This window comes from Protopterus annectens, chromosome 3.part1, assembly GCF_019279795.1.
Source record: "Protopterus annectens isolate FY-2018-M chromosome 3.part1, PAN1.0, whole genome shotgun sequence".
NCBI lineage: Eukaryota > Metazoa > Chordata > Ceratodontiformes > Protopteridae > Protopterus > Protopterus annectens.
In genome coordinates this window covers 969646200-969670122 of record NC_056732.1, presented here as the reverse complement: position 1 = coordinate 969670122, position 23923 = coordinate 969646200, and positions in this window count along the sequence as shown.

Below are 23923 nucleotides of genomic sequence, written 5' to 3'. Positions count from 1 at the left end.
TTTGAAGAAATGTGGACATGCACCATACTGTGCTGTTTAGGCATACAGCTTCAGGTAATACTACAGTTCATACAAGGGTTGGATTCACCAGCAGTAACACTCAATAAGCATACATGTACTGCTGTAGCCTACAGTGGGACACCCCAGTTGACACCAACAGACTATGTCAGACCGTATGGCAATCTGCTTTTTCTGCCTAACAATAGCATACACATATTTTGCTGTGATCACAGCTAGGACACATAATACCATGACAGAAACAGTTTCCCACTTAGCTATCACACATATACAGAACTCTGACACATTCACCAACACATTTGCCATCACACTCAGTCAACCTCACATAGCAATTATTGCAACAAGTACATGTGTGTGTATATCGGTTCATAGGTGGGTTATAGGCTATTGGCCCTAGGACCTATAGATGTCTAGCCATACACTGCCCTGGCCTTTGACACACACACAGGTAATTTCATTTCACGTGGCCCTGTCAAGCAGAGCCACAGAGGTGATTCCCGGGGTGTATTTCCTATCTCCCATACAATCATCAGGATTATATATGACGACTGCTAATTAGGAGCTTTGTTTGTTATTGATAGGTGGTTTGTTCCAGGGTATGGGATGTCTCTGAGGTAGGAATCTATCCCTCCAGCATGTGTGGTTTATTGAGGTGACAAGGTTTAGGTCCCTAGACCGTATAGCTCGTAGGGATTGTGATCTGTTTACATATGCAACACAGTCTAGCTGTGGTTTTGTGAGACGGTCTGCATAGGGCATCTGTTTGAGGCTGGTATTACTCTTTGTGAGGTATGTCTGTGTCCTTTCCAGTTGCTGTAGATGTCTTGTGAGGTACATACCACATGGGGCATTGTATTCTATAATGGGTTTTGTGTGTGTGGAGTAGAGGGGAACACTGACCTATATTTCCCTGGATGACACACATTTTGTGATGACGTGTGCCACATAGACAGATTACATAACTAGTGTGGCACTGTGATTATCAAAGGGGAGACTACTGTCCACCTGTGTCCCATGGTCTCTTATCACATCTTCGATGTTAAGTAGGCTACCAACTATGTGGTAGTTAATGGGTACTGAGTTTTTGCAAGGAGGGATGCCAATGCAGTGTCAAAATTGAGCTTGAGTCCATGGCTTTGTCTCCAGGCATCTGTTGCAGTCAATATGACCCTGTCTCTCTCTCTCTGTATATATATATATATATATATATATATATATATATACATACACACACACATACATATAAACATCCATTGGTGTACATATACATATACATATAGGCATATATACAGTCCACCTTTCATGGTGGGAATATCAAGTATGCGAAGGTTGTGAGGTATACAGTTATGTCATACTATTGCACAGTGTTGTGCGGAATGCATTGAAGGTGTTCTCAGCCCATGTAGCTTTAGCAGGCCTCAATGGCTGCAACACTGCAAACCTGATGAATCATACCCACAGTGTTTAACCACCACATGTCATATACCAGCAATGTAGGCTGTCTGGTTTGCCACACACTACAACCTACATAGAAATATGCACATAACAACCTTTCACAAACAGTTGCAGTATGTCCCTTGCTCTATGCACATTTACAGATGCCAATATATCTGACACAGACAGATCTCTCCATATGTGTGTGTGTGTCATACACACACAAGGACAACACTGTTGTAAGTCCATGTACCTCATGGCTGACCTGTCGGGCCTTGCTGCAACATGGACAGGTGTCACATGTGAGCACACAGTAATATTAGAGGGTGTATATATAGCTGCTAATGCTAGATTAGCATACTAGCCTGGTACAGCTGTTGCCAATGCTAAGCTACACATTAATATGACTATCATGCATTTGTTACTCTGTCACATCCATGTTTACATAACTGTATGTGCTACTCCCCCAAACAGACATTGTACACAGTACTGTGCAGAACACAAATAACATGGATCAGATGTTTGACATTTAATGCGGAACTACATATGTCACAGTCATATCCCACTGCACACAGCTACACACTGATTTCTCCATGGCAGTAGTTATGCAGGGCATCTGTGCATAGATATGTACTGCTGCCACATATGGATGATTCAAACTATGTAGAGTACTCTTCAAAAACATCTACTAGATGCCAGTAAATACATATCTGTTACATATCTTTCCTTTGCATGTGTTTTTAGTAGTCAGTTCCGTGTGTTTTGTACACTTTTACTTTTTATATCTTATTTTTTCAATAAATTTTTTTCAATATATTATTTTTTTCAATATATTTTTTTCAATATATTTTTTTTCAATATTTTTTTCAATATATATATTTTCAATATATATATATTTTTTTCAATATATTTTCTTTTATATCTTTTTTGTTTCCTGTTGCTGTGGTCTGAGTTGCTCTGTGTCACTCTCTCTCTCTCTCTCTCTCTCTCTCTCTCTCCCTCTCTCTCCATACCTGCAATAAAATTATTGCATGTGTGGACAGCAAGTACAGCCTGCTTTTATAGGTATCTGCACATGTGCATGTGATGGTCTCTGAACCAATTGTTGGCTACCATTTGGCAACTGCATGCAGCCTGCTGTGTGGTACTTGAAGTACTCACTGTCATAGCAACCAAATGCTATAAATTGCTAAGTCAGGTAGGCATAGCCCTTTCAGCTTTCCAAAGTGGGGACCATGCTTGTTTGCTGAGGACACCGTTGTGTAAGTCAGAAGGTCGGTATACTTCTTGTATCTGATGCTGGGGGGTAGCCAGTGATTTGAATGTTGTACTCAGACCTGAATGTTGCCACTTCCAGTACACAGTTGTCAGTGTAGAATTGTACTCGCCCTTACAAATGCTAACACAAGATACATGGGAGTATGTGGTTTCTTTTTTACTTATACAATTAGCTGTCATACATACGTAGTTATTGAGATGTTTTTATTTGGCACATGAACTGTTTGTGAACTGCTATACTGTGGATATTAATGTACTCACTTCTGCACGGTTTGTGTTTTTTGTTGTTGACATTAGCACAGGATGCTCATTAAAACTGGACTGTTCCAGTACTGAGTATGCCTACCTACATCCTTGCTGGACCTTGAACACACAGGTATTTTGTACATTTGGGTGGGGATTGTCCTGCTATGATACTGTGTGGTGGTTGTAACGTGCTGCTGTAACATTATTTACTGCTAAAATGGCTGGTTCTGTTATCACAGTCATGTAATGCAATTCCACAACAACTTCTGGTAAAGTTCCACAGAACAGGTTTTGTGTTATGGCATTCCTATCTTTCCTTTACATTCACTCATTCTGATGCATGATATATATATTTCAGCAACAACCTGCAGTCTATCTACTGTGGCTTAGTGGTACTTCATGCTGTCTAGTGTGTCTAAGGTCTGGGGTTCGAGACTGACAGAGGTATTTTATTTTACTGCTGAGCAGAACAAGGGCCCTCACAAGCAGGGTGACTAAGGCACTTTTAAGCAGTTGTAAGTGGGTTTGCATGGGTTTGCGCGAACCTTAGCAATACTTAGCTAAGCGCACACAAGTGCACACTCGCACAAACCCACTAACTACTGCTTAAAAGTGCTTACTCCCGCTAACCCCTTTCTCATTTCTTTGAAAGAAAAGAAAATGGGGAGATAGGACAGTGGTGAAAAAGGGGCACAAAGAGGGAAAGACAGTAGGGAAACCAGCTAGGGATGTGCAGGATGGGTGTCGGGAAAGTCCATAGCTGCCCATTTGTTTAACAGCAACAGCTGTGCATATACTAGTAATTTGGAAGGAAATTTGAAACCTTCCACTCCTGAGAGAGGGGTAAGGGCAACAAAGTATGTTGTACTGCCAATTAAATTTCAGTTTATGTGTCCAGTGGACATGTGTGCAAAATGGGCAGCTATGTATGGAGCGTAATTTTTTGTGGGAGCAGATTGCCCTATTTTTTTTTTCAGGTGAGAGTGGAATGTGGGGTAGGGGAAGTTGGTATATTTGGGGAGGTAGGTTGGGGTGGTAAACAGACAAGACAGACAAGATGCATACAGGGGTGGAATATGACACATGGGGTGGGTGAACATCACTGACGGGGAAGGATGTTTGGAAATCGCAAGCCCATGAGCCCACAGATGGCAACAGTGGAACTGAGATCCCCACCCATGGGCCGTCACCACTGCACCTTCACAGCCCAGAGGGTGGCTGTGCTGGGGGCTGCATAGGAGGGGCAAGCTCATCCGTGAGTCATGCCACTCTTGCCTTGAGCTGGCATAGAGGATCAGTGACTGAATGCTCGATCTCCCTATGCACCACAGCCAGGACCATTCAGAGAGTGATAGGTGGCCCTCCTCCGGCCACACTTGCATGGGGGGGATGAGCCCCATCCCCTGCAGCACTTCCACCCGAAGGTGGCACAGGACCAATGGAGGAGGAGGTCCTGGGCTGGGCACCAGACCTGCTGGTGCCAGGTGTCATCGCCAGCTGAGGTGGGACAGGTGGGTCCGCTGGGATCGGCCTTCCCATACGTTCTATGTTTAGGAGGATTTAATGACAATATGGGTTAGTAATAGCCAACAGCATTCCAATTTAGTTGTAACAGCATACAGTAGTATTCCCATTAACCCAACACACCAGAGTTCCAACAGCTGAACAGCAAGCATAACACATGCATATATAGAACAACAGTGGACATTCCAACAGCATGCAGGATTGATTGGTGGCAACAGGCCACCAAGATTGTGGTATGTGAACAGGACACATGCATCAAAGTAAATGCAGATATTTATAAACCAATAAGACATGTGTCCCAATAAATGTTACGAGATTAAACATAACCATTGAGGTGTGGAATTGCATTGCTTATGCACATACGGTAGGGTGTAAAAAGATACCTCCATTAACAACTTATATATACTTATAGTTTACACTACATTCCTATTGACTGCAGTTATATATCCCCTACATGTATTATGACACTAGGCAATGTCAGTTAAATTGTGGAATGGGTTTTGCTAGTTCTTGATATACCTGACCTGTATCTGACATACAAACTGTCCAGGATGCAGATGTTACTGCTACATATTTATATAGTTCATTTATATTTATATATCTACATATCTGGATGTGCTCAGATGACATTATCAGGTATATTTTGACAGCCCCCTACATTTCTAGCAGCACACTGACATTTCTGGGGAACACAATAACAAGCTACTCATGTGCCAGATTAACCTGTACATGCCAGCCATGAACCGACAGTTGAGGACTGTATATATGCTTAACAGCTACTGGCACTCCCTTCATCCACTTTATATGGGCCTACCCATGTGTGAGTTGACTGTGCTTAATACAACAGTATTATTTCTATAATGCAAGGGTACAACAACATATCGAAGAAAGTGACATGGACACACTCCAGGAATTATACCTTTATTAATTACATTACACACTTTTCTAGTGGCTCTCTCATTTATTTGATATATCAGTGCATGCAGAGGACTTTCATTAAAGACATATACTTTTATTAATGGGTTACAATACCTTTTCACGCTGTCTCACTTATTTTATATAACAGTACATGCAGAGAAGTTATTCAAGACTTATTATACCTTTATTAATGGGTTACAACACTCTTTTTCAGGCTCTTTCACATCTTTTATATGACAACATATGCAGAGTAATTACTAACCTGCCTGGTGGCACAGCCTTAGCAGCCTATCTGCATAGGCTTGCTGATTCGCAGCACGGACACCTGCAGCTGTGAAGTAAATGAAGGGATATTGAGACATACCTATCCATAATATAGACTACAATAGCAATTCTTACATACTTCATTCCATGGCTACATACTCAGTAGTGGGGCATTTTCCATTTCACGGGCCAGCTGTATCCACTGGTTCAGTCGGTCCTCCTTGCGTCTCTTCAGGTCTGAGTAGTGGTGTCTGACCTGCTCACCAGTCCGAGGGATGCCTGTGGAACTGGTGAGATCATGTGCTAGATGGTTCCAGGCTTCCACTTTGTACTCAGTGCCTTGAAACTGGCCCTGCAGGAGTCTTGCATCATGATGGACGAGGAGCCAAACCATTCATTTTGACTCCTCAATGCCCCACCATTGCACTCAAAAACGATAGCCTTCTCAAACACCAGCCATACTGTCTGCAGATGGGAGCTACAACCAGTTATGGCAATTATTCCCACCTATGGAGCTTAAATATGCCTCATTTCCTGCACTTATTTGTGATTGGCCGGTTTTGAAAAATCTCAGCTAAAAGCAAACCTGCTTAGCAATGGGTAAACTTCCATTGATATATATGGGTGTGTTGGAAATGCATCTATATGTAAAGCTGTCATGGCTTAGTGGTTTAGTACTGTGATTATGGTGCACAGTATCCTGGGGTCAAGGCCTGTCATTGCTTTTTATTTTATTACTGGCAAGACTGGCTAGGAGGTGTGGCTGTGTTTAGCCGACTTTGCTCAACTTTGCCCAACGTTGCTCTACGTTGCCCAACGTTGGCCAACGTTGTGCTAGTTAGCGCGGTGCGCAGCTCCATGCAAACATGTTTTGTTTGAGCTAGTTGGCATGATGCACAGCTCCACGCAAACCCATTGCACTAGTTAAAGCAGTGCTAAGCTATGAGCAATTATACTTAACTGTGCTTAATACTAGTAAACTTTGCTTAGCAGTGCATCACATTACTTAAGATACGTTACTTATGCATTTATCAGTATGCATGACCATTCCATCACATATTATTCACTATCACATAGGCCATTTCAATGCATTTTACTAAAATTTAAAAGGTAAATGTCAGGAATTATTTTATGCACAGATTTCCTACAGAAAATAGGAAGGGGAGTGGTGGGACTCGAACCAGGAATTCCTCCTCTTTGCGCGAAGGCTCTACCACTACGCTATTGCTATTTGGCTTAATTTGCATTTAAGTAGTTTATTATCCTCTTCAATGTCTTCACTGCTAACTGTAGCTAAGCAATGGGCAAACCCGCGCATACACTCGCTAATACGGGCAGCTATATCAGGAATAATAAAAAAAAAAAAGCTTTACATTTTAAACTTGTACAGAGATTTAGAATGTGGGGGAGTGTAGTGTTGGGTATGTAGACATTTGAGCAGACTCGCTCATTTCAGATGACATTTGCAGTTTAGGCACTTGCATGGATATTTGGACTGCTCGGCAGTCTGACATACCCCCTGCACTCGTGCACACTCCGTGTTAGCCTTAGTGTTGAGTCAGCGCACCCTCATGAATATGCATGATGCGCTGACATCATACTCTTAGACTGCAGTTTCCGAGTAAGACTTGTTTAGTCTTACACGGAGGATTAGTGAATCCCGGCCTCTGTCTTCTAGCTGTGGTAAACACAATCTTAAGTCTCTTTACTTGTCAACTTATTTTCTTAGAGATTTGCAAGTTAGCTCTGTATGTTCCAGCTTCTTACTATCAAAATATACATTTGCACAGGCATATAGTTTATACACATTTCTGCTGATTTCCAGCAGGTTACAATGTGGTTACATTTTTGAAGCACAGTACAGAACATAAAGTTTTCTTAATATTGGTAGGACAGGCATACAAATCATATTACTATTCACAAATGACATAGGATTATTTACAAAAATTTAGCTAGCTGGGCTGGCAGTGTCACATTTCTATATAAATCATATTAATACTTTCAAGTGACATATAATTATTTACAAAATTTCAGCTAGTTGAGCTGGCAGCATCTCTGTCTATCACTACATGAACCATCAAAAATAAAGTATCATAAAAATAGGCTTCTACGGGTAAGCAATGCCACTCCTACTCCCTCTTCTAATGGAGTATAATGTTATTACAAGGGACAGAGCAAAAAAATCATAAGGCAAATGAAGAGACATTCTACATAATACAAGACAGTTGAGTGGTATGGACAGCACACTTACCTCTGTTCCCTACTGCTGATGCATGACCTTTAATGATGTTCCTCTGGGATTCAGAAAGTCTTACTACAATAAGAAAGCTTTACCTTAAAAGATTTCCACATCGTTTAAGCCTATTTGACTGTGAAACTGCTCTGCTGCTATAGCTTTTTCCTCAAAAGAACTGGAGACTGGATCTTTGGAAAAAGGAAAGAGCAAATAACATAGAAATAAATTGACCTTATTGAGCAATACATGGAGAATAATGCACAGGTGGAAGATTAATGCTTAAGGGAATGCATGAATTGAACAATTTATTTAATAATGGCATGAATAAAAGAAAAAAAAATATATATATATATATATATATATATATATATATATATATATATATATATATATATGCATGATATAATGCATGAATATGACAAATGTTAATACAGTGTTTTCTTTTCTATTAATGTATGTATACCCATGTCTTAAGTGATAACTTAATACAGGTGTTTAAAAAAGGCACTGTAGTGCAGAGACCAGTTTTTTGTGCAAAACTACATGCTAATGCAGCTGTCCAGGGTTGTGGATAATGCAAATTAACCATGTGCTCTCCCCCAGACATGTCTGCACACCTGAATTACAGAACCAGGTGATTCAGTGAACCACCAAGCCAAGTAAAATTTTACTCCAAGAGAAAAAAAGTGAATGTTGTCTTTTTGAGAATTATTACCATCTTAAAGGAGTATTCTTTGTGGATGGGGTGTGTCAGTGTGTGAATTTGTGTGTAACACGTGTAGGAGCATGAATGAGACTGAGTGACTGTGTGTGTATGCTGAAGTGTGCATTCTGGAGTGTAAGCGAGTGTTTTCCATGAGTGTCAACAAATGTATGGGGGACTTGATTTTGGATGACTAGATACTTGTGTGTATATCTGCCTTGATGACTACACTACAGTGGTTTGGTAAGGGATACCCAGTGTGTGTGTGTGTGTGTGTGTGTGTGTGTGTGTGTGTGTGTGTGTGTGTGTGTGTGTGTGGGAGGAGGGGGTAGAATGTGAATGCAGGTGTATGAGTGCTTCTGTGAGTGTTAGCAATTTCATGTGGTATGCTTATTTTTGATTAATTACTGAATATGTGTGGATGTGTTTCTGTCTGTGTCTGTTTTTATTTGTGTGTGCGTGTGCGCGCGTGTGCACATCTGTGCATGTAAGTATAATGTATGAGCTACTAGGGAGAACACTAAGTGCTGTCAAGTTTGACGGTGCAATGTTCAATACAGGGACATGGTAATAAGCTTCCAGCGAGGTGTTTTTCAGTACTACATTATCAAGTATCTGTATCAGAATTTCTCTCTATTGTGTGTGGATAGTCAGGAATTATGGGAATCTCAGGGGTGTTTTAATTTTTGCTGGTTCTTTTGCATTTTAATTTATATCCTCTCAAAAAGTTACATTTACTCGTGTCTATAAACTATTCAATATCTATATCTTCTTATGGCACTCTTAATTTCTAGGGTCATGCTTTCATAACTAATTAACTTACCATTCAATCAAATGACAATAATTTATTCAAATTTTCTTATTCACATTCATATTTTTATAACTATGAGTCATTGCACTAAATGGAAAATATTGCTAGCTGTTTGCTATTAATTATGAAGGTATGACACCTTAAAATTTCCAAAACCACGTAACTCACAAATTACTGCATGCCATCTTGTGAAACCTCAAATCATTTTGAAGAAAGCTATCACTGATATTTGCACTGTAAATTGTAAATATTGAAAGACAGTGCTATTTAAAGGTTCATAGTTAAGTACTAGGCTAACTGCCCTAATGGGACATTTTAAGCCTAGTCAAGTTTCCCTTTTTGTGCTCAAATTAACCTATCCCATTTATTAGAGATTGGCCTTACACATCCTATGGTTGAAAATTCTATACTACCGCAATTGAGAATAACTTGGATCATACCACAAATAATTTAAGGGGACCTATGCATGGGATAAAGCATTTCAAAGCTGCACCTTTCCATTACTTGTACAGGGGGCAGTCCTGGCTTAATTTTTTTCCCATCCATAGATCTAAGTTATACTTGAATATGGACAGTGGAGTGCTTGGTTTTATGTGGCTGAGAAATGTTTCAGAACAGCAGTATCCGCTGTGGGATATAACTGTCCCTCCAGACCATACTGATGATGTCACAGAAGGGGTTTAGATTCCTAGACTGAGTATTTTTGATAACATCTGACACACCGATGTGGAGGAAATCCATCAGTATTTGGTCATAGAATGTGTTGTATACCAGAAACAGGTCACCTCTCCACAGTCTGTAGGATATAACTATAGTGACATGGCTTTGAGTTGCTCCATGTAGGACACATTGTTTAGGCCCTGCATCCTTTTAGTAAGGTATATTTGTGGGAGTTCCCATTGTTGCATATGTATGCACAGATACATGTCTAAGGGGCATTATATTCAAAGATTAATCTAATGAGGAATGAGTAAAGGGGGACAATGATATTTTTGGATCTAGACTCAATCCCTTTGTTTATAACCTGTGAGAAATAGAAACACTTTCTCACAATAGACACATGTTCACATGTTGTTCAAAAGATAGGTCACTGTCCACCTAAGTTCTCAAATCCCCCCAAAATGGGTCAGCTTTTAGGGCTGTAATCCATACCTCTCTACTGTACAGATTTTCAGAGTGTCCACATTTTTGTCTCATATTTTTGTTCTGATTCTCATAAAATTGTGGTTTTCTGTCAAATCCTTTGCAAATCATAGAGGGTTGAGTCAGAAAATAAAGACAGACAACTGAGTTTCAGAATTCATACCTTTCAGAAAATTCATGCTAATGTAAAACCTGATATTCTATCAACTTTCTAAGTTTGTAAGAGCAATATTTAAAAAGTGTCCTTATTTTTGAGTCTTTGTCCCCCAATTTTTATGGCTTTGCCCAGATTTCTTGCTCTAAGAGATTGACAGGTATGGTGTATTCATATTATCAATGTGGTAGTTCCCTGGAACTTGTTTGGAGGATCTGTATGTCTTGATTGATTGCTAAGAAATAAACATACTTTTATCTTATTTCTGTAAATATTTCAGTAGGCAAGAAATCAGAAAGAAATGTATTTCTGTCATGAAAAAAACTCATTTGGCAGAATAAAACTGTCCTGACACAATATTCTAGATTGCAAAATTTCCAAGATAAGAAATGTTGCTTGTGAAACTTCAGATAAAATATAATTCTGAGTTTGTGTGCATTGTAATGTATATAACAATATTCATGCTAAAGCTAAGTGGGTCAGAATCAGCAAACTTTCGCATATCGTGATAAGGGAATTTGCATGATGAGTGTCCATAGGCAGAATTTGTGTGATTCTGAATCACGCATTCAGCAAGACAAGAAGGTGAGGCAACATGGTCAGGTGCTGTATTTGCTAATGGGCCAGATTTACGAATGCTTGCACAGATTTATAGAGTAGTGTAAGACGTCAAACAGGCAATATGTCTGCTGTGCAATCCAGGAACAGCCAGCAGGGGCGTGCACGAGAGCTGCTAAAGCTACTCTTGCACAGACAGCATCATGGTATGCAAATTACCTCATTTGCTGCTGAAAGCTATGCAAATGATGTAAATTTGCAATCCTGGAAACACGAACCTGTCTGTGGAAGATTAGTTTTATCTGCAGAAATGTACTCCGTTGGTAACGGAGTACCGTTCTGCAAATAGCAAAACAGAGCTATGACAGCTCTAAATAAAGGATGCATACAGTTGAGAAAGCATGCCAATGGCCAAATATAAGGCCATTGACATTTATAAATGTTTAAAATTATTAAAATCTAACTTTTTTCCCCCGATCTCTGATGTTTAAGCATAGAGCAGCACCGCACAAACATGCAGCACTTTAAAAGACAAGAAAATAATTTAAAAATAGCCAAAAATAGGCATTTTCACTAAAAAGCTTATCCTGCCATGCAGGTGAATGGCAGGCTGAAGACAACATGGCCACTGAGTAGTGGCTGCTAAGGGGGGGAGCTCAGTGTGAGAGATGTAACCATGCATTAGTAGGCAATCCTATGCAAATGAGGATAAGGATAGTGAATCCCAATTTTCCCCAGCATGTGAGCCATGTCCCAAGAGTGTAAGAGTAGGAGTAGGTGAGTAGTAGAGTAGAATATAGGTGACATCATGAGGAGGTATGTCAGAAAGGTTGTAAGCTAATTGGAGCACAGTGGCTTGCATTTGCCCTGATTTGTTCAGGATTGCAAGAGGCGTGCCTACAGTTGTCCTATTTGAAAACCTGAAACCAAAGGTGCACAATGTTAAAAGAATGGAAATTTCTTGCAAACATGCACACAGCTTGTGTGCTCGTGTGCGCGGCGCTGCCCCGGGTGGAAACAGAAAGGGAAAAGGAAGGAAAAGAAGTAGTAGGAAGTTAACCAAGGAGAACTAGCAGAGCTGCCAGGTGAAATATATCAGAATCAGCCAATTACACAGGCAGTAGACTAGCCCAGCCCAGCACTTTAAACTCTGCAAACATCATTCCCCCTTGTTTTTTCCCAAGAACTCTGCAACACTGCAGTATACAAAGAGGGAAAGCTTAAAAAGCTTAAGTCAGACAAAATGTTAGGGGCTGCTCTTGCTATCATAAACCAACATGTGCAAGGTCCTGAGGGTGGTGATGTTGTGAATGCTGCTGAGCAACCCACAGTGAGGAGATGGAGAAGAGTGTACAGACCCAGGATAGCCTGCCAGGGGCTACATGAGCTGGAGAGTGCTATAGGGTGGGCAGAGACCTGCTGCAGCAAATTGTTCAGCTGTGCCGGCCACGCCTCACACACAGAACCAACAGAGGGGAACCCATCCCAGTGGATACCAAGGTATGTGTTGGCATAAGAATACTAGCTACAGGTACCTTTCAGAGACCAACTGGTAACATGATGGGGATTTCACAGGCATCGGCATCCAGGGTACTCCACCAGTTCCTGGATGCCATGTCATCACATGTCGGTGACCACGTATATTTCCCCAATTCCCATGAGGCATTGGCCAGCAATATGCGTCTTTTCCACCAAATAGCAGAATACCCTGAGGTAGTGGGTGCAATAGACTGCATGCACTTACGCATCAAAGCACCACCCAGTGAGCAGGGTAGAGTCTATTCAACCGCAAGGGCTTCCCATCCATCAACTGCCAGGTTGTGTGCAATGCCCAGGGCATAATAATGAATGTGTGTGCTGGTTGCCCTGGAAGCTATCATGATATAGTGAAAGGTCATAATGGGCATGCTCACACACTTAGGCCATGTCTGCTTACAGCAGTGGGCCACACATATCTGGCAGTTGCAGCTCTTACTCCAGACACATGTCACTATTCACAAATCCTGCCTTATGCACACAGTGATATGAAAACAGAACCATATAATATATTGGACCCTGTCATAATCAAACTACGTACTACATGTACTTAAGTTGTTCAAAGAAAGTGAAAATCCAAAGAAGATCAATAAATCTCCGATCAGTATCATCAAGAAACAATGAGCACTCCTAACATTATTCAAGCCATGTTCTGGCAAAAAATATTGCCAAAGAGTCCATAGAGAACCATGAAGCTTTCTTTCGCTATGTCATAAATATCAATGTCAACTCATATATGTTCTGAGTCGGTGCAAAGTGTAAATGAATACATGTACATGACTGACATTGCCAACATCTTGTCAGACAGGTTCATACATATTTACCCCCCTCTCACTGACAAAAGAACCCATTACCATACCTGGAGATTGTGAAAACCCAGAAATCACATACACAATGGTTAAACAGCTCTGTCCAAACCTAAAAACACAGCGTCTATGGGATGACATGGTTTCTCTGGCTGTGTCATATGTGAACTCCAAAACAAACAGACCCTGCACCTGAACAGTCTGTTGAGACTCACCCTCTGTACATGATATGAAACTGTTGAATGGGTTAAAGCAATGTTTGACACACTCCACAAGTGTTGGTGCACAACAGACCATGGAAACTATTGTCTTATAAGCCTAATAAGCCTGATCTGCAAGGCCATGGAGTCCATCATTATGGAACTCATATACAGAGCTATTGGGAGCCTACAAACACTCACCTCTACCCATTTTGGTTTGGTTAGGGGCAGATCATGGTTCCTAAACCTGCTAGAAAGTTTTCAAGGCAGTTACCCAGGACATACATCAATGAAATGAGCTATACACGGTGTACATAGACCTTGAAAAGCCCTTTTCCAACATCCCACACACATGTCATATCCACAAAATCAACAACCTGTGCATAAACACATATGTCATCTGATGGATTGCCAACTGGGGCACACATAGATCCCACAAGGTAAGAATTGTGGTCTCCCTGTTGGACTGTAAGCTGTTAACAACTGCTGACCCCCATGGCTCAGTCCTGGGACCCCTCCTGTCTGGTGTATACTTTTCAGAAATACAGTCAAACACAGGAAGGCTATGGCTAGCAAAGATTGTGGATGACTGCAAAAACTTTGCCATAATCAATGTTTGGGACAACAGAGACATCCTTAAAAAGGGTCTCAGTCAGACAGATGTGGGGTCAAAATTATGGCCTCGAGCTACAGACATACAAATACCACATAGGTGCCAACACCCTAAATATGGAGGTAATAATAAGGGATCTATGGACACATGTGGATAGTCATCTCTACTTCCAGAAACACATTCACAAAGTGGTTAGAAAATCATGCTATATGTTCCCACAAATCGCCAAGGTCTTTGCATGTAGGTCAAAGGAGGTCCCCTCTACTCATCAGTCATCAGACACATCAGAGAGTATCACGGCACACTTGTGATGAATCTGACTAGGCACCTTCAGCAGCTGGAAAGACCACTGAGGTACCTCACCAAGAGGTTTACTGGCCTCAAACAGTTGTTCCATGCAACAAGACTGAATTTAACTCAATCTGTACTCTGTTGAATACTGTCTACTCAGACAATCTCTGCCCAACAGACAGGTCCATGTCCAATGCAGAACTGATGTGCATGCGCTATCTGAAGTAAACCCAAGTTCACTGTGCCACATGCTCTAGGGATACCATCATCACAACAATAAATAGAACATGGAGGGATACATTACTAACTCACAGACTTCCATTGCTTTGGAATAGGCTCCCAACCTACATTAAGCTGAGTCCCTCACTGACACTCTTCCAGAGGAGCCTTGATGAGTGTATGTGAAACTGAACTGTCACACCATGGATCGCTTCATCAGCTCTACTACACAGAGGCCTAGGGAACTAACCCCATGTGTGGTGATAGCTGCACACTCTGGCCATACTAATATATGCCTTCAGGCAGACAGCCTATTACCTACTTATTTACCTATATATATGTAGGGGGAACACAGTATAATAAGCCAAACATGGATGGGCAGAGATGTGTGTAAGAGGGTGACCATGACAGGGAGCCATCCAGGACTGCCCCACCCAGCACACAACCCAATGGCACAAAAGACATGAGGTGCACATCTCACCCACTGTACATAAAAGCCACCAGTATCTGTAAGCATTACAGTGTATGTGATCCATATGCCTGCTGTACAACATGACTGTACAATGAAGTACACATCTACTATCTGTAGACATGTACCTGTCACATAGGTTCATAGGTATGTAGTAGACTATCTTCACGAAGGCATATATTAGTCTAGGCAAGTTGTGCAGCTTTCAACACCCCATTGGGTAGTCTCCTAAGCCCTACTTCTAATAGTTAGTACCCTAAGCCCCTTTCTAGTGGGGCTGCTGATGTGATGCCTAGCATGAATTGTCTGTTTCCCATCCACTCATCAAGGTTCCTATTGAAGAGTGTCAGCGAGGGGCTCTGTCTGATGTACATATGGACTCTGTTCCACAGTAAGGCAAGTGTCTGGGATGGTACTCTATCCCACCAGCATGTTGTATTCATTGTTGTGATGAGGTTCATATCCTTGGAGTCTGTAGTGTGAATCAATTTTGTTATCTGTAGATGGGGCATGTTCAACAGTTATGTGTTGGACATGGCTCTGTATGTTAGGCAGAGTGTGACTCTGAGTAGGTGGTACGCAATGGAGAACAGATTTAGTTTTACAAGTTGTGTTGATTAACACAACAGTTTGAGGCCAGTAATCCTCTTGGATAGGTACCTCTGTGGTCTCTACAGCTGCTGGATATGCTTAGTCGAGTACATCCAAAATGGTGCATTGTACTCAATGATGGGTCTGATGACTTAAGAGTAGAGGGCCACCACTACCTCTTTTGATCCTGATACAAAACCTTTATTGATTAGATGGGCCACATAGGATTTCCTAATCACTTTGGCAACATGGTTGTCAAAGGAACGATGACTATCTACTTGTGTTCCCAGATCCCTTATTACCTTGTCAGTTTTTAGGGGGTAACACCTATGTGATAGTTTGCGGGTACTTTGTTTTCACCAAAGGGGATTACTATGCATTCTTCCACATTGAGCTTGAGGCCATGATTCTGACACCACACATCTGTCTCAGAGTCCCTTCTGGAGAATATTTGTGTCATCCGGGGAATCTATTATGGCAAACACTTCACAGCTCCCAGCAAACTTAGTCAACCACAACCCTCCTGTGTTGGCATGTACTTTTGAGAAGTCTCTACGAAGCAGGAGGGACCCCAGGACTGAACCCTGGGGGACACCAGTTGTTACTGGTGTAAAGTCTGACATGTAGCCAGCAACTCTTAATTTGTGGGATCTGTGAGCCAGTTTGCAATCCATCTTGTGGTGTATGGATTCATGCCCAGGTCGGTGAGTTCATTTATGATACCTAACTGGGGAATGGTGTCAAAGGCCTTAGCAAGGTATAGGTAGGCTGTGTAGAGCTCATTTCAATCATCTTTAACCTGGGTAACTGTCACAAAGAAATCCACCCAGTTCAGGAGGCGTGATCTGCATTTGATGAAGCCAAACTGGGTGTGCTCAACTGTGTGAAGGTTCCCAGTGTCTTTATTGTTGACTTCCATTATTATTGGCTCCATTGCCTTGCAGATCAGACTTGTCAGGCTCATAGAGTGTGAATGCCAAGGGTCTTTTGTGGCCCCACCCCTGTGGAGTGGGAAGAACATTGCTGTGCAACATTCTATGGGTACATATCCTGTAGAGAGGATGTAGAGAGAAGTGTGGGTATCCTTGATGAATATGGATACATCCCCACCTTATGTGCTATGATCCAAGTTCAGATGCTGGAAGGTATGGAATGTGTAGTATCCTGGTAGTGCTGGTGTGCTCTCTGGAGCCTGTAACTAGGTTTCTGTTACGGCACAGATATCAATATTCTCCATACTGAGAAGTGCCTTGAGTGTGTCCATTTGGAGGCTGAAACTTCTGGCAATGAGTAGCATTTAGCTCACTTTGTGGTTATTTGTGTTGGTTACGGGGTTTGGTTTGTCCTGAGTGACTGGTGTTCCACACGTGAAGTCAACGCCTCATTGGTCCGATCCAACCATAAGCTAATTACCCTACATATCCACATTCTGCCCCCACCCACAATTAAGAAAACCATGTTAAAATATTTCTCCAAAGCCAAATTCATGCTTCTTAAGACAGAAGTGGTGAACTTCAGGACACCCACGCAGATGGACAATACAGTCACAACTACTGAATCCTACACAATTGCACTTTATAAGCACTTACATGAGTGCATGGATAGTGCTATCCCAAACAGAACCAAGATGCTATCCTGCAAGAAAAGGAAGCCAATCTGGTGGTCCCCTGCCATAAACAAACTGTACAACAGAAGGAAGAAACTGTTGCAAAAGAGGGCAAAACCCCATGAGTGGAGGAGCTCCATAGTCAGCCTCAGTAAGAAGCTGCGATCCCTGATAAAATCCTCCAAAGCTAGTTATGAAAACAAAATCACCACTGATTCTAAAGACAACCACAAGGCATTCTATAGCTATGTCAAGAATCTCAGTGGCAACACTCAGATCTGCTCTGAGTTACAGCACAATGGCACTAAATATACAGACCCAACTGATATTGCCAACATCCTGGAAGATAGGTTCAGTGCTAACTTTACCCCCCTCTCACCCATGAAAGAGCCCATCTCTATACTGGAAGAATGCAAAGTAGCTGTCATCATGGCTGCACAGGTAAAAACCACTCTCCAAAGCCAGGAACACAGCATCCATGGGACCAGACAACATCCCAGGCTGCATTCTACATGAACTACAGAACGAACTAGCACCACACCTAAGTACCATGTTCAGTCATAGCCTCACCTCAGGCTTTGTGCCTGCTGAATGGTGCACAGTGATGGTTATACCCACTACACAAGGGGGAGTCACGACAGACCCCGGGAACTAGTACCCCATTAGCCTGATGAGCCTGGTCTGCAAGGCCATAGAACATATCATCATGGAACTCATAAACAAAGACATTGATAATCTCCAAACTCTGGACCACAACCAGTTCATGTTTGTAAAAGGCTGATAGTGTCTCCTAAACCTGATAGACTTCTTTGAAGTAGCCACCAAAGCCATAGACAAGGGTAAGGTAGTTCACACAGCCTATCTAGATCTTGCCAAGGCTTTCGACATCATCCCCCACTCTGGAATTATAGATAAACTCACTAAACTATGTATAAATCCCTATGTCACAAGATGGGTTGCCAACTGGCTCAATGACAGAACCCACACTGTGAAAGTATCAGACTCAAAATCCAACTTTAGACCAGTGACAAGTGGTGTACCACAGGGTTCAGTCCTGTGTCCTGTCCTGTTTGGTATCTACTTCCCTGAAGTACAGGCTAACACAGAAGGTCATTGGCTAATGAAGTTCCCAGATGACTGTAAACTAGGAGCCATAATCAAAACTACTAACGATGTGGACATCCTACAAAAGGGCCTCACTGAGACAGATGCCTGGTGCCAAAGTCATGGTCTCAAGCTCAATGCCAAAAGGTGCATTGTCATCCCCTTTGGCAAAAACTCTGTACCCATGAACTACAACATAGGCAGTAGTAGGCTTAACACTGAAAGTGTGATAAGAGACCTTGGGACACAGGTGGACAGTAGTCTCTCCTTTGATAATCACATCGCCACAGTAGTCATAAAATCCTTCTACATGGCACACCTCATCACAAAAGGTTTCTCATGCAGAAAAAAAGAGGTAATTGTTCCCCTCTACTCATCACTCATTAGATCCATTATAGAGTACAACGCCCCTTTTGGTATGTACCTCACAAGACATCGACGATAACTGGAAAGCCCGCAGAAATACCTCACAAAGAGGATTACCAACCTCAAATACATGCCCTACACAGACTGTCTCAAAACACTCCACCTTTACTCTGTCACATATCATCTACTCAGAGGTGATCTCTGCCTAACATACAAAGATATGTCAAACACAGAGCTGTTGGACATGCTCCACTTAAAGAAATCCCAATCCCTCTGAGCTTCGGCCCCAAAACCCAGACCAAAATGCAAAAGGAGGTGGTGTATCCATTTTCATAAAGGATACCCACAACTCCAGGTTAGTAGCACAGCACGAGGCCTCAGAGACCATCCCAGTGCAACTTACAGTGGGCAAAGCTGCTTATCAGATTGTAGCCTGCTACAGATCACCTACCTTGTCTCAGGACCCTCACTCAGCATTCCTGAGAACACTGTAAAATATAACGGTCCTACCAAACACCATGATATTACGAGATTTCAACTACTTAAACATTGACTGGGAGAATTACTCAAGTGCAAACTCCTTTGCCCAATGCTTCCTAGAATTTATAAACTCAAATGCCCTGGAACCGCTAGTCACCATGCCCATTAGAGCTGACAACATACTGGACCTTATTCTTACCAACATGGGGGATCAGTGTTCCACACCAGAGGTAAACCCCTTGCTGGTATGATCAGATCATAAAGTAATCACACTGGACATCCACATCCCGGCTCCACACCCAGTCAAGGAAACCACTGTGAAAAATTTTTCAAAAGCAAACTTCACACTTCTCAAGACTGAAGTGGAAAGTTTCAAAGCCCCCTTGGTACAGCATAATGCTATCCAATCTGCAGAATCCTTTACAAGTGCATTCTATGAGCATCTACAGGGATGCATAGATCATGCCATCCCAAGTAAAACCAAGACTCACTCCTCCAAAAAGAGGAAACCAGTCTGGTGGTCCCAGGCCATAAATAAGCTATACAACAAAAGGAGGAAACTACTATATGATAAAGCAAAATTCCAAAAAGGAAAGGCATCACTGATCATTATTAGCAAGAAACTATGATCGCTCATAAAATCATCCAAGGCCAGTTTCTAAAGAAAAACTGCCAAGGAATCGAACGATAACCACAAAGTCTTCTTTAGCTATATCAAAAATTTAGGTGGCAACTCTCAGATATGCTCTGAACTACTGCATAAATTGCAAAAAATACACTGAACCAACTGACATTGCCAACATCCTGGTGGACAAGTTCAGTGCAAACTTCACCCCCCTTACCCCTAAAAGGGCCTGTGTCCATCCCAGAAGAATGCAGAGCCCCAGACATCATGGACATGCAGATACAAACAGCCCTTTCCAAAGCAAAGAACACAGCATCAATGGGACTGGATGGTGTCCCAGGCTGCATCTTACATGAGTTCCAAAAGGAACTAAACCCTCACCTAAATTCACTGTTCATACTCAGCCTTACCACAGGCTATGTACCCAAAGAATGGCATACAGCAACAGTCATCCCACTCCACAAAGGTGGTGCCACAACAGAACCTGAGAACTAACGCCCTATAAGCCTGACCAGCCTGGTCTGCAAAACTACGGAGCGAATTATCATGGAACTCATAAACAGAGACATTGGAAACCTCCAGACACTGGACCCTACCCAATTCGGCTTTGTTAAAGGTAAGTCCTGCCTCCTAAACCTAGTTGACTTCTTTGAAACAATTACCAAGGCCATAGATGAAAGGAAGGTAGTCCACACAGCCTACCTGGACCTCAATAAGGCCTTCAACACCATTCCCCACTCTGGCATCATAGACAAGTTTACCAGCTTGAACATTAACCCCCTATGTCATGAGATGTGTGGCCAACTGGCTCATGGATAGAACACACATGGTCAGAGTTGCGGGTGCCAGATCCGACTCTAAACCAGTCACAAGTGGTATCCCACAGGGATCGGTCCTGGGACCCCTCCTGTTCAGTATATACTTCTCTGAGGTACACGCAAGCATGGGAGGAGTATGGCTGACCAAGTTCACAGATGACTGCAAACTGGGGACCATAATCAACTTTCCGGCTGACATAGACATCCTCCAGAAGGATCTTACAGAGACAGATACCTGGTGTCAAAACCATGGTCTCAAGCTGAATGCCAAAAAATGCATAGTCATCCCCTTTGGAAAAAAACAAAGTGTCCACGAATTACCACATAGGTGGTAATCCACTAGGTACGGAAAATGTATTAGGGACCTGGAGACCCAGGTAGATAGTAATCTCTCCTTTGATAATCACATTGCCAAAGTGGTTAGAAATTCTTTCTATGTAGCCCACCTAATCACGAAAGGGTTCACCTCTAGATCAAGAGAGGTCATTGTGCCCCTCTACTCATCACTCATTAGGCCCATAATAGAGTACAATGCCCATTTGGTATGTACCTTAATCGGCACATGCAACAGCTGGAAAGACCACAGAAGTACCTCACCAAGAGGATCATGGGCCTCAAAGAGATGCCCTATGCAGCTCTACTAAAGAAACTCCAGCTCTACTTGGTTGCTTACTGTCTGCTCAGAGGTGATCTATGCCTGACGTATAAGGTTATGTCCAACCCGGAATTAATGGACATGCTCCACCTCAAGAAAACCAAATCTCTTAGAGCCACATGCTCCAGTGAATTAAACCTCAGCACAGCAATAAACAGGACGTGCTGGAGGGATAGATTCCTGTCCCAGAGACTTCCTTCGCTCTGGAATAGAATCTCAGTTTATGTTAGGCAGAGCACCTCGCTGACTCTCTTCAAGAGGAATCTTGACGAGTGGATCGGAAATCCAAAATTAACCCCTGGGATCACTTCAGTGGCCTGGCTAGACAGAGGCCCAGGAAACTAATTTAAAAGGGAGGCAAAAGCCAATACATTCTGGCTAGGCTTATAAATGCCCTGGGACAGATAGCCTAGTACCTACCTATGAACCTATGAACCTACACGCTCTAGGGACCTAAACCTTGTCACCACAATAAACAGAACATGTGGGAGGGATAGATTCCTGTCCTAGAGAGTTCCCATACTCTGGAAGAAACTACTGATATATAACAAAGATCCTCATTAGCACTCCAAGAAAAATCTTGATGATTGGATGGGAAATAGGAAATTCACCCCGGGGATCACTTATGTGTCTCTGCTCGACAGTGGCACAGGAAAATAAATTTTTTGGGTGGCAAAAGCCAGGGTAACTTTTTGGCTGGGCTCGTATAGGCTCCAGGGCCGATAGCCTAGTACCTACCTATGAACCTTTGAACCTTGCCTAAAAAAAGTAATATGGGGACAGCAAGACCCTTCTCCAGTATTCAGAAGCATAGGGGTGACAGGTGCAAAGCATCTGTAGCAAAGCAATGAGGCTTGTCTATCATGTCATCACAGGCAAACAGGGACTGCATCCCCTTTGAATGACACCAGAAGCTCAGCCAATTGTTGAAATTTATCATCTTTCTGTTATATTGCAGTATCATGTAGGTGAAGGTAAGATGCTACTCAAGGTCAGGGTCATACCAGCCTGGGCTACATGATTATAGAGCTACTATATATCTCTGGTCATGTTGTCCTGGGAGGTATGTCTCAGATCATTCACATTGACATGTACAAAGAACACATCATATATGTACCTGTTCTGGAGTGATGTAAGTGCTTGTGTTATGTGGCGGATCATATTACCTGACAGACATCTGACAGTAACCTTCCCCTTGTCCAACCGAGTGAGTGGAACATCTGTGTGCTTGACTATGAAGTCACCTATTACTAGTGTGTTGGGTATGTTGTTTTGCCTCAGTGCCTGTTGTGAGGCACACTGCTTTGGTGTATTATGTGTTTTCTGGCATGTGCTTGTAGGTGCATGTTGCTTGCTTGTCTGCTTAGGAGGACACTCTCTCTTTCTCAGATTAATATTTGCATTCTCTGCGTGTGGTAATGTCTATTTATGTGTGTTTTGCTGATGCTTATATTGTAGGTCTATGTGAGACAGTTGGTGTTGTGGTTGTATGACCCTATCCTCCTGACTGTATTGTCCAGTATTGGGTTGACAGAGCTTAGCCACCGGTTTGACCCTGTGTGCCAGCATGTGGTGCATCAACCCATATATGATATGGTCATGGCCTATGCATACAATACACTCACCATACACCTAGTATGATAAGCCTGCTGAGGTTAGCAAGTGTGAAAAAAAACTTTGGGCAAACTGTCAGCAAGTAATGTCTGTATTGCACCCTGTAACTCTATATTGCTTGCTGAAGTGTAAAGATGTTCTTAGTTTGGATTAAGAATCCTGCACTTGCCATCTGTGTGTGTGTGTGTGTGTGTGTGTGTGTGTGTGTGTGTGTGTGTGTGTGTGTGTGTGTGTGTGTGTGTGTGTGTGTGTGTGTGTGTCTGCCTCTACCTGGGGAGAGAGCAACCTTTTTGGAGAAAACTCACACCCCTTGTGGTATACTCATCTTTGTCCAGTCTGATGATGTCACCATCCTACAAATATACCTGTCGAACAAAAAAATCCCAGTAGTGTGTATAGCGTGTCATGTAAATGCATACTGCTGTAGTATCATAATGCAGTTAGGTAGGGGTTCAAATCCTGCACTTACCAGCTGTGTGTGTATTTCCCTGGTGAGCAGCAATCCTTTTGGAGACTACTCACACCCCTTAAAAGTGGTATACTCATCTTTGTCAAGTCTGATGATGTCACCATCTTATAAATATACCTGTGGAAAGAAGAAATCCCAGTAATGGGTTTAGCGTGTCGTGTAAATGCATGCTGT